The sequence below is a fragment of the Gavialis gangeticus genome, unplaced genomic scaffold (genome assembly GCF_001723915.1).
Source record: "Gavialis gangeticus isolate Ggan-Ray unplaced genomic scaffold, GavGan_comp1, whole genome shotgun sequence".
Lineage (NCBI taxonomy): Eukaryota > Metazoa > Chordata > Crocodylia > Gavialidae > Gavialis > Gavialis gangeticus.
Window position 1 is genome coordinate 19,819,508 of NW_017729014.1, and position 8,933 is coordinate 19,828,440.

Here is an 8,933-nt window from a genome sequence, read left to right on the forward strand (position 1 = left end):
GGTCCAAAGAGGCGATCCTCCCCCTCTACACGCCACTAGTCGGGCTGCAGCTGGAGTACTGCGTCCAGGTCTGGGCGCCGCACTTCAGGAGGGATGTGGACAGCATGGAGAGGGTCCAGAGGAGGGCCACTCGCATGATCAGGGGGCAGCAGGGCAGGCCCTACGAGGAGAGACTACGGGACCTGAACCTGTTCAGCCTCCACAAGAGAAAACTGAGGGGGCATCTGGTTGCCATCTATAAACTGGTGAAGGGGGACCAGCATGCAATGGGAGAGTCTGTTCCCCCTGAGCACTACTGGGAGTAACTGCCATAAATTGACTGAGAGTAGATTCAGACTAGACATCAGGAATCAAATAATTGCCTCCTGATATTAGGGTGGCTAGGATCTGGAACCAGCTTCCAAGGGAAGTGGTCCTTGCTCCTACCCTGGGGGTCTTTAAGAGGAGGCTAGATGTACACCTTGCCGGGGTCGTTTTACCCCAGTACTCTTTCCTGCCATGGCAGGGGGTCGGACTTGATCTGCTCAGGTCCCTTCTGACCCTACAAACTATGAAACTATGAGAATATTGGTTTCCAAAGGAAGTTAGCAGGGCCCATTCATTCATTATTCACTGGTTAATCATCTTCCCCTGGCTCTGAGTCGTAAATTATTCACAAATAAATGAAGGATGAATTGTTCTTTGTGTACATGATGGTCAGCCACTTCCAGAGCCCTTAATAACAAGCTGACCTTTTACAGCGTGTATCTTGTGTCTGGCTACCCTTTGTGTATAATAGAGTAACGGAGCTTTGAACACAGTGATTAGAGTGAGAAATACCTACACCTGGGTGTGTTTCATCTCTGGCGAGAGGGTTCAAATTTCAATTAAGTTTTGAAGTCACACAAGTGCCATGGTTTCGGACTAGCTGCTCTGTTACAAAACCAGCAGGACCCGTAGCCTTTGCGCCAGCAAAGTCATGTCATAGGAGGAGGGGGGCGTTAACAGCAGGATGGAGGGGTGTTGGGGATGACCCAAGACTGGTGCAGGGACCGGGTACAGCAGGCGATGTTTTGCTAGACTGGAAGGGCTGTCCCCTGGTTAGATGCATGACCGTGGCCGTGTCATTGAACTTGATGGGAGTTGGGTACCAGAATGCCTTTGTGGCTGGGGGTCCTAGTCTTCCCGTGCCCAATCTGCAAAACTGGGGTGGCAGAACTATTGTCAGGATAAATACAGTGCTGCTCCTGCAGACAAGAGGAGGCCGCAGAGGAAACTCGAACCCGCAGGCCTGTGTGGAGGGAGCTCTTTCCTAGAAGAGCAGGAGGTCTCCGCTGGTCAGTGCTTGAGACCTACTGCCGGCCAGGGGCCAGTGGCATCCTTTACCAGGTCCAAAGCTCATTCAGGTCCCTGCCCAAATTCAGAAACATCCTCCTGCTCCTTTCTGTGACCCACTGTCCTCAAATGCTCACTTTGCAGCCATCTCTCTGGGGGTTCACGCAGCATCTTTGTGTGCTGCAGTTCAGCGCTCAGTTTTAAGTCTCTGAATTGAGAAGCACTTTGCAGTATGAGCTCTCCTCCCCGTCCCCTCCTCCTCCCCCTTCATTTGAGTATTTAAAATGTATCTGAAGTTCCATCTCAGCTGCTATTTTTCATCCCCCAGCGATAAGGCATCTGTGTATATATACAGCACCCAGCAAATTACTTACAAACATCAGTCTCCTCCATGACTCTTTTTTTGGTATCAATGATTAATATTATCACAGATTCAAACCTACTCCAGTGTTGTTTTCATTTAAGATTTTTTCCCCCCCTCCTTTCCCCCATTTAATTTTTTTTTCCCTTTTTTTTTTTTTTTTTGGGCTGTGTTGTGGTTGCTGATTTAAGATCACAAACCTGACATTTCAGTGCCTGCTTCGCAATGCCAGGCGGGCAATGCGGCCTTGAACAATCGATTCTCTCTGCATAATCTATCAGTGCCATCCAAAACATTTAATCAACACAAGATCAACCCTTCCGGCATTTCTCTCTCTCTCTCCCCCCGCTCCCCAACTCATGAAAATACATACCAAGAGATGCCCCCAAAAACAAAGCCTGTTGCACAGGATTAAATTGCAGAGGTTTCTGCTGAGATGGAGCGGTGGGTAAAACATTTCAAATGCTGTATTATGAAGGACAGTGGGCGGTGGGCGAGTTAAAGCTGGGCTGGAAGTTAAAGAAGTTTGCTAACCATCAGGGGAATCAAGTTTAGGAGCAATCTCCCAGTAGGACTGGTGGGGGCAAAAAACCCCAAATGGTTTTAAGACAGAGCTCGAGAAATTTCTAAAAAGGATTAGTGCCTGTGGGGACCGGCCTGGATATCCCATGGGGGTCCTTCTTTCCTATGTTCCTAGCTGGCTCATCTGATGTGGACCCAAGAGGGTCTCTGCAAATCAGCCATGGGTTTCTTTACCTGCCTTCACATCCCCTTGGTGCAGGACAGCAGTTCTGTAGCCACATAGTTCCTAGATCAATCCAGGCTCCGCTGTCAAATGGCCTCCACCTGAGCCCAGGGTTGTATGAGGAGCGAGAAACGGGCAGGATTCAGCTCCCAGTCAAGAACCAAACTCCCACAGGCTTCAAAAGAGATCTTAGTGAGTCTGACCCCTTATCTGGTCCCCGTTGCTACAGGGTCTGAGCATCTCAGTTTTCACAAGAGTGATACTTGTGGCGCCCCAAGGTGAGGGTCTACCTAAGAACTGTTATAGGTAGTTGCAGAGAGGCTAAATGATGTGCCCAAGGTCACTCAAGACTTACTGTGGAGCAGGAACTGGAACCCAGGTCTCTCCGGACTGAGGTGGGTAACTTCACCCCTAGACCACCCTTCCTTCCTTATCATGCTGTCTGTTCGATCCCCTAGCATCAAGACATAGCTTCTGTGGGTCCTCCTTCTCCTACATCCAGAATATAATTGCTCTGTCCTGCTCCTTTCCCACGCTAACACCTAGGCCCCTCTACCTCTGCTGGTGGGATCAACGTCAACTCTTCAATTAAAGACCGCTGGTTCTCTTCTGAGGCTGATTCACTTAATTTCATGAGTGATCTGCTCCCATCTCCTTTCTCTCATATGCTCCAAATGCAGTTTAGCGCAGGGCCACGTATGGTGTTGTCTCTCTCACTCCCTAGTTTATGCATTTTCCTTTCAATGGAAAAATAATAAATTAACTAAACCAATTAAGATGTTATCGGGCCCAGACTGGACCCTTTTCATTTATCCCTTTCCTCCCCAAGCAACATCCTAGAATCGAGATAATTCTGGCCTCTTGTGCCTGACAACAGGCGCCGAGACCTGGGAGTGGTTGGAAGCAGTTTGCTTCATCCCGCTCCTAACCATGAGCCAGATTTTATCTGCCAGACTGGTGTAAATCAGGAGAAACTCCACTGCGGAGTTTAAGCTGATGTGAGAGCTGAGTCGGGCTCAGTCTGCACATCACAACCCCACATCTCCACCCAAAGTCATGGGTTTCGTCAAACTGACAGCAGTTGTAGACTATTATCCTGTGACTGGGGTAGTGTGTCATAGTTTCATAGTTTGTAGGGTCGGAAGGGACCTGAGCAGATCATCTAGTCCGACCCCCTGCCCTGGCAGGAAAGAGTAGTGGGGTCAAACGACCCCGGCAAGGTGATTGTCCAGCCTTGTCTTAAAGACCCCCAGGGTAGGAGCCAGCACCACTTCGCCTGGAAATTGGTTCCAGATCCTAGCCACCCTGACCGTGAAGTCGCGCCTCCTGATGTCTAGCCTGAATTTACCCTCTGCCAGCTCGTGACCGTTATTCCTGGTCACTCCTGGTAGCGCTTGGGGGAACAGGGACTCCCCCAATGCCTGCTGGTCCCCTCTGACTGGTTTGTAACAGGCCACTAGATCCCCCCTCAGCCTTCTCTTGTGGAGGCTGAACAGGGTCAGGTCTCATCACCTCTCCTCGTAGGGCCTCCCTGATCATGCAAGTGGCCTCCTCTGGACCCTCTCCATGCTGTTCGCATCCCTCCTGAAGTGCGGTGCCCAGACCTGGACGCAGTACTCCAGCCACGGCCTGACCAGTGCCGCATAGGGGGGGAGGATCACCTCCCTGGAGCTGCTCGAGATGCATCTGTGGATGCACGACAAGGTGCGGTTGGCCTTCCTGACCGCATCCCCACACTGCCGGCCCATGTTCATCTTGGAGTCAATGATGACTGCAAGATCCTTTTCTGCCTCTGCACTGATGAGAAGGGAGTTCCCCAGCCTGTAGGTATGGTGCCGGTTGTTCCACCCCGGGTGCATCACCTTGCACTTGTCGGTGTTGAATCCCATCCTGTTCTCATCCGCCCACCCCGTAACCTGCCTAGGTCTGATTGTAGCCTATTCCTCCCTTCTAGCGTGCCCACTTCCCCCCACATCTTAGTGTCATCAGCAAATTTGAACAGGGTGCTACTTACCCCCTCGTCCAAGTCACTGATGAAGATGTTGAACAGCGCAGGCCCGAGGACCGAGCCCTGGGGGACACCACTGCCCACATCCTTCCAGGTCGAACATGACCCATCCACTACCACCCTCTGGGTGCGGCCCTCCAGCCCGTTGGCGACACATCTGACTGTGTGGGTGTCGACACCACAGCCCCCAGTTTCTTAATGAGAACGGGGTGAGAGACAGTGTCGAAGGGCTCCCAAAAGTCCAGGAAGACGATGTCCACTGCTACCCCTGCATCTAAGGGTTTGGTGACCTGGTCGTAGAAGGCCGCCAGGTTGGTCTGACAGGACCTGCCTCGAATGAACCTGTGTCATCTTCACCTAGCTCTCCCGCTTACCACAGCTGGGAGCTGATCCAGGATCCTAGCCATCTATGGGCTGCATCTCTAACCAGGTTAGTTAACCTAACCTATGCGGCAGGACCTGGGTCGGAGCTCATCTCAGCTGGGAGATGCTTCTGCAGAGCTTGCAGCTAGGGGACGGCGAGAGCAGGATTCCCTTTCTCTGTGGGAGCCACGTTCCCAGGCTTTCCTCCAAGCTGGAGCCTGAGAGCTGGTTCAGAAACACTGTGCTTACCTGGCTGGCCATGTGGGCACCCTATTGATCCACCATGCCCCATGTGGACCTAATTAGGAACATGCACCGCTAACTAAAACCGCTCAACCGGATATGTGCTGATTTGGTTCTCGTGTCTGATACTCTCAATCCGTCCTGCCCTCCTCTGCAAGGGATTGCCATTCAGAGACCTTCTCCCCTCCTTATGGGACTCAGATGTGCCATGCAACAGGCAAAGGACAGGTCATGTTCATGTTTAGCACACAATCAGCCTATTGCAAAATCAGCTCGTGCCTGTGACAACATATACAGGCGGGACACAATGATAGCAGCATGCGGCCTTCTAGGACTTCCTGCTGGTTGCTGTGCTGCAGACCTCAGCCAGCTTGGAAATAACCGCGATCAAAAATTCAAGCCCCAGCCACTCGGGCTAAAAGAAAAATGTGCATTATCACACAGCAGAGTCGATTCTACTTAGCAGAGGACAGCGAGATGCACATCCATACTCCAGTTCACTGCAATACCTATGGCCTGATAGCGGGAGTTGGTGACCTCTGAAAGTGGGCACGTAAATACGGCACAATGATTTTAACCTGTATGGCATGGGAGCTGCCTGACTAGATTTATCTTGTGCCTAGCACAAGACTGATGCTTGCCTGAAGCCCCCAGACACAACGGACAGAGCTTCCAAGTGCCAGCTAAAGTCCCGCAAAAGGCAGGAGATGTCCGAATCCAAATGGAATAAGCCAGGCTGCTCCACGCCTGCTCCAAGGGCCTTTGGACTGAATATTTTGGGCTCCTGGAGCTTACTTTGCTGAGGACGAGAGGCAGAGGAGCCAAACAGATGCTGCATCTTCTGCCTAGCCTGCGGGGCGGAGGGAGGTCCTGAAGTATGAAGCAAAAACAACGGCCGTGCAAGCGGCACAACACTCAGGACAAGATGCCTATTTTCCACTGGGAGCTTGCTCTCAAAAGAGATGCCAAACACCAGCCACGCTACATTGAGGAGGGATTTCCGGGGAGGGGTGGGAGGGAAAAGATGCCATTTAGTGATGCTTTGCAACACAGCCTGCCTCTGCCCCCGCTGCAACCGGCCTGTGAACCGGGCGGTGAGGACACTGCCCGGTGGACTCCCCCAGGAGCGGCCCTGGGGGCGAAGGATGCATTCCTCAGGATGTTCTGCTTTCCGAAAAGCTTGAAGAATCAGCCCAGCCCTCTGAGAGCGGAGGGTCTGGATGCCTCAGAAGATTATGAACGGGGCTTTTCCCCTCTGCTGCTGGCATGACTTGTGCCCGTCTCGGCCCCCAAGGAGCAGTTGCTGGGCTGGCAGTGGGGAACGAGTCGGGTGGGTCTCAGCTGAGCTCCCGAAGGGCAGATAACCACATACAAAACACGTCCATCTCTGCAACTGCCTAGTGGGCTAGTTATTCCTCGGAAGGCCTGAGGAATGACTAGCCCACAAAACCAAGAGACCCTCCTAGGCTTACAAGGGGTCCCCTCCAACTGGGGAGTGGGAGTGGATGTAGAGGAAGCCTGCCACCTCGGTGCCCGTGGCGTAGACAGGGAATGCCCCACTTCATCCCATTTTCCACGCGCCCCTTTGCTCTTGCCCAGCTGCGGGGTCACACTCACCCTTCTGCGTTCTTGCTAAGACTCCCTCCTTTCTGGCTCGGTTCTGTGTAATTTGGCACGTTTGGTCGCGCTTTGGAGGCTCAAAACCAGTGTTGAGCTTCTTGTGGCCTCGTGGTTCTTGTCCCTGTTGGAACGAGTAACTTGCTTCCCATGAAGGAGTTAACTCTAGCTGCTCTACTCTTCCAATGAAGAAACCCATCCCGGCTCCACTGGGCTTTAGGGACCAAGGCTCAATGCATATGAACACTCGACTCTGGAGGTAGGGGCCAATGGGTGTTTACAGGGTAGGACAGTCCCATCATCAAAATAAATCCTAAAGGAACAACCTCCTGAGTGCCACTTGCATCGATCACTCGTTAGGCCCTTAAGACAGCTTGACTTGATATTCAACCCATGTCTGTCCCTGGAAAGCTTATCTTGGCACCAGGGCTTCTGGTGAGGATGTGATGGCTGGCCAGGCGATGGCATTCCTCAATAAACATGCTCCATAATTCACTGATCTTCCTAATAATATGTTTGTACCCAGAGAACTACGGAGACCAAACCCACCCTGGTGGAGGCAGCAGTTGAGCTTGGCTACTCTCCCCATTTCTGCGGGATGCAGTCAGCCGTGTGTGGATCTCAAGTGACTGGCGATTTACATTTTGCCCCAGGGCAACAGATTTTTTGGTGCCTCGGCCTCACTGAAAATGGTTTCACAGCACCGCTGGGCTGCAGGGCTTCCTTTCCGCCTGCAGAGAGTGCTGCTGGCAGGCTCAACGCTCTGCCATGGCTGGCTGGTTTGGGGAAGAAGCTTGTAAAGCAATATCATAATGATCAATTAGGACTTTGTCAGTTGTTGCAAACTCTGGAAACCTTTGCAAAGGGGAAATAGAAACAGCGAGCAAGCAAGCAACATCCCCCGCATCCCCAGTGATCAACACTGTATAGAAAACTCCCCAGAACATGCACTGCAAAGGTTTAGATCAAGTTGGACCAGCACAGTCATAGACCCTGGAGAGGAGAGTCTTGCTATATAACTTGCAAATTCCTCATTCCTATAGTATCTGATCCTCTCAAACTCTTCATGGGGCTATTATCCCCATTTTACAGATGGGGAACAGAGGTTAAGTGGCTTGCCCAGGCTCACACAGGGCATCTGTAGCAGGACAGGGAATTGAATCCAGATGTCCCAGGCTAGCACCTTAGTCACTGGATCGGTCTTCCTCGACTTGGGACAGCTCTTAGATTGCTACTTCTCATCTGCCTGTGTGTCTGCTGCACATATGCCAGCCTTGCAATGCTGTCTTGGGGATACTGTGGTGCTCCCTTAGCAAGTTGGTGCGCCAGCTCACAGAGGCAAACTACGGTAGAATTGCACAGCCCCCAGAGTCCATTTTGGTGCTTTCTAGTGCATGAATCCCAAGCAAGGTGCAGGATTGTCTTAGCAAAGTGAGCCTGGAAATGTCCAGGAGAAATCCTGGACACTTGCCAGGGGCAAACTCCCACTGATGTCCGAGTCGGAAAGGAATAAGAGCTGAACAAGGCAGTAGGATTGATCTGGCCTCAACTGGTAAGCGTCTGCTGGAAGCCCGGTGCAGGGGGATTTGCAGAGGTGTTCAGCACCCACACACCCCATCCAGTCAAAAGCTGCTGGTGGGTCCTGAGCTCCTGCAAGCTGGCCTGGAACAAAAGGGAGAAACTTGACCTCCAAGAAACCAGAGAAGAGGCCACAGACAACACTGAGGTGGGTGCTTCGGCCACCCCTATCATGGGCTGAAACCCAACCCCTTTGTAAGACAAGGGGAGGATGCGTAGGGACCAGATCCTGGCATCCCACTGCCATATGGGAGATGGTAGGAAATAGAGCTGCACGGGCTCTTTCACCCTATCCATGCCCTTCGGGAAGACCAGTTTTCCTCGGTGACACCTGGAAAAATCCAAGGACTCTGACCCTGCCCCAGCACAGACCAGTAGCAGGGGAAGGCTTGGACTCCGCTCACAGGTGCTGTCCCCGGTGAAACCTTTTCTCCAGGCAGCTCCGCTGGCTGCAGACATGGGGCTTGCCGATTTCCCGTCACCAACGGGCTCGTGTCACCTGGGTCTCTGCACTTGAATGAACTTCTGCCGGCCAAGCGTCAAGGCCTGTGATGCCGCAGCCTTGCCGTGTTACTGCAACAGCATGGGGGGAGGCAATGGGATGACGAGGGACAGGTTTTTTTGTGGGGGGAGTTCACATAACTGATTTTTAAAAAAAAAAACCCTCACACACAAATCCAAAGTGGGGGGGGGGGGGAAGAAAA